General features: G+C 35.0%; 1 pseudogene; it reads right to left on the reverse strand.

The window, feature by feature from the left end:
* The window catches only part of LOC114075155, an 18,742-nt pseudogene extending 15,976 nt beyond the window's left edge, over positions 1–2,766 (reverse strand).
* Positions 2,767–3,805: the final 1,039 nt, after the last annotated feature.

Raw genomic sequence — 3,805 nt, forward strand, 5'->3', positions numbered from 1 at the left:
ACGCTGCTGAAATCAAATTGATTGAAAGTTTTGTTCTCATGTTTCAATCATTGAAAGGGTTCTTAATTTGGAAGCGGAGGCAGCAAGATATTCGAGATACAATAATAATTTACGGAAATCAATTCCTTTTCAGTTTTGATTTCCTAATTTGCTTGGAATCAATTATTGTATTTAGGGTTTTCTTTATCAATAAATAGGACATATAAATTATTATTTAGGAGAGGAAAAGATCCAAAATACAAGACGTAATATAAATTTTCTTCTAGCTTTGGAGCTTTATAAGAGCCGCCGTGGAGGCCGGAGAATTGTGGTTTATTCTTTCTTCTCCGTTATTATCTAGTCTTCTTCTTGATTAATAAAAAAAGTTTAGCTATTGTTCTTAACTTTTTATGATTAACATAAGAATATTTATTTTAATAAATTTTGATTGTGTTTTTGAGATAATGAGTAGTTAAGCTCCACAACTAGGTTTGTGGGAATCATGAGCGATTAACAAAGTATGAATAGTAATTAAGCAATTCTCAAATAGGTTATTGCATGTATTGATAATTCTTTCTATTAGAAGTCTTTTTAACGAGTGCACGCATTAGAACTCGTCTTGTTGCTACTTGCCGGACCAAGGAGGTAGTTAATAAGAAAAGAATCATCAACATAGATTTAGTGGGATACTATCTAATAGGCTAGTGTCGATTGGTGCGAAGTAATAACTAAGCCATACATCGATTAAGATGCTCAATATGAAGTAAAGGTAAGGGTTAGTAAATTATACACACGTAGCCGAATCAAGGTACGAGGTGAAATTTTATAGATGTCCGACCAAGGATTTAGAGATACATAACTTATCACCTTGCATGCATACCACTAGGAAGAATTGATATTAGTAGGATTACGGCGTTATGAGCTTATGGGGAACACATTCCTAGTTATTTTTATTAATTTGGATATAAATAAATACTTAGTTCCAAGCTATTTTTATTTCTTTTATTTTTAATTGAATTTAAAATCTCCCATTTTTATATAACGACTATCAATTTAAATATTTGCTATTGATAATATTCTTCCATATTCACTATGGGATCGACCCCGACTCATCATTGGGTAAATATATTGCATACGATCGTTTATATTTCTTTTCAAGAAGTATATTTGAACATTATCAAGAATGTGCCGTTGCCGGGGAATATGGCTTAGAAGTTGTCTTTAGTATTTATTTTAACTTGTAGTTTTCTTTTCTTTTTTGTTTCTCAGGATTAGTTTTAATTTTTTTTTTTTGTTATTATTATCATCGAGTCATCTGAACCTATAGAAGAGTGTATGGAGAAGGAAAATTGTGTCTATATTCTTGAATTTATTATTCCAACATCCAAAACTTACATTCCTCACTTAGGATCCAAGAAGTGCATAACGCGATATTTGTTGTTTGGGACCTTTCTTTTTGTACCATCACCCCTTGAGCGTAATAGATGAATTGATTTGAAATCGGGGGTGAAATTCATAACTTCAAAGTGGAAGGAAAAATAGTAAGATTGATAGTGTCGTGCCGCGACGTTAAATTAAGCGTTTATTGGGAGGCAACCCAATTAGTAGTGTATTTTCTTTTTTTATTTTAATATTATTTTTTATTTTATTTTATTATTATCAATTTGTTTAATCTTATTTTTGCAGATTAGGGGAAGTCTGAGGACCCAAACAAAAAAAAAGGAAATGAGCAGGTTTGAACTTAAGTGTGCAGTGACGACCCTTGATATAAATTTAGAGAACGTGCTACTAGCTAGGCCTAAAGGCCTCGGGGAGTTTTCCTAACCCTTGTTTTATATTTAATTTAATGCTTTGGGGATGTAGCATTTTTTTAAGTGTGGTGTAGAGGAATGAATTCCTAGTTTTTACTATTTTATTGAGTTTTTTTTAGGATGGGTTCCTTGACTTTTGTTTTCGGTTCTTTTTCTGAGGATAGTCCTATTGAACGGAGTGTCTTTTATTTATTGTTTTAGGAATAATTTTATTTTTAATTATTATTTTTGGAGAGAAAATAAAATATCCTTTTGAGTTATGTGATACTTACTATTTGTGCCTAATTTTAAGTAGTACTTTCTTGTGAATGCTTGATTAGTAGTGAAATTGCAAACCTTTTGAACTCTAGGTTCATGGTTGTGACTTTGTATATAGCTTATTTTATTTTATAGTTTGTTAGGATCTTGTCTCTCTAAGAAGTGGAATTGATCCATCTTGATTGATACTTGTGCCGTGTGTGGTGAGATTTTATTTATTCCGTGTTTTGCATCTTAGTCTAGAACTTGCGCTGCATGTTGTTGAAGCGAAATAAAAAAGTGTTGCCTTGTTTAGGAGATGATAATAAGCTTTCTTTGATTTGTATTAAAAATTTTAGCCTTTTCAAATATTTTATCACTAGTTAGCCCTTTTGAGCTTGTAGCCTTTTGTTGGTAGCCATATTTTTCATAAATTTGGTATAACCGGGCATTTGGTCAAGAGCTTCTATGAAAGGGATATTGATGGACAGCTGCTTCAACATAGTAATAAAACGCTGGTATTTACCATCCTCATTCTTCTTCACCAATATTTGCGGGAATGGTGGTGGTTGTCTAGGAATGGGATCACCTTTTGGAGTATCTCTGCTTTTTTCACCGCTTTGTCTACAAACTCACCACTAGCTTCCACTACCTCATCATCTTTTCTCACCTCATTTTCTACTACAGACGGCATAGGTGGATCAATGGTTTTCTTAACCCTTCGAGTAGTGACCGCCATGCAATGTCCATCATTTTTTGAATTTTGAATGGTATTGCTAGAAAAAGTACCCGGTTGACATGGGTTCACAATAGTAGACAATTGGGCCATTTGCAACTCAAGATGCTTGATTGAGACGACATGTGCATCCACCTTTTGCCCGATATTAGCCAAAGCACCTCTCAACTCCTTGGCGTGCTCATCACTAGCATCAAACTTGCTCATCATCTTTTGTAACATATCTTCAACTCGCGTCATACTACCTCCAACATCCCTAGGAGCATTTTCCCGATTTTGAGGCGGAACATAGGTCCCACTTTGATCGTTTTTGTTACCATAGTTACCCCGATTGAAGTTGTTGTCACGGTTGTAGTTTTCATCTCGAACATAATGACCCTCTCTGTTGTAACTCCCATAGTTTCGACCGTGATTTTGTTGACATTGGTGTCTATTCTCCTGATTGGAACCTTGGGCGTTCGATTGGAAATCGTGTGCTCATTCACTACATAAGAGTCCTCTTCATAGTAGTAGTCATCCACTTGCAGTGGTGGTTTAGTCAAATAATTCACCGCATTTATTTTTTTTGCACCCCCAGCGACATGTTTCAATACCAACCCGAGCTCAGTTCTCATTTGAGTCATCTCTTCACGAATCTCAGCTGCCGCTGGGTTGTGTGTAGCTTGCACTGCAAAGGTACTTCTCCCAGTGTCCGACTTCCTAGTGCTCCAAGCCTTATTGTTGCGAGAGATTTTCACTAACTTTTTCGCGATCTCTGCATATGTGCACTCACCATAAGAACCACCCGCAATAGTATCAAACACTGCCTTATTATTATCATCTTGCCCCTGATAGAAGTACTCTTTCAACGACTCATCATTAATGTGGTGGTTTGGGATACTTCTTACAAATAAGGCGAATTTATCCTAAGAGCTACTCATCGACTCCCCAGGCAATGCCACAAAGCTGTTCACTCTATCTTTGTGGTTAGGATTTTTAGACATCGGGTTATATATGTATGTATGTATGTATATATGTATGTATGAATTTATATATATATATA

Source organism: Solanum pennellii, chromosome 1, assembly GCF_001406875.1.
Source record: "Solanum pennellii chromosome 1, SPENNV200".
Lineage (NCBI taxonomy): Eukaryota > Viridiplantae > Streptophyta > Magnoliopsida > Solanales > Solanaceae > Solanum > Solanum pennellii.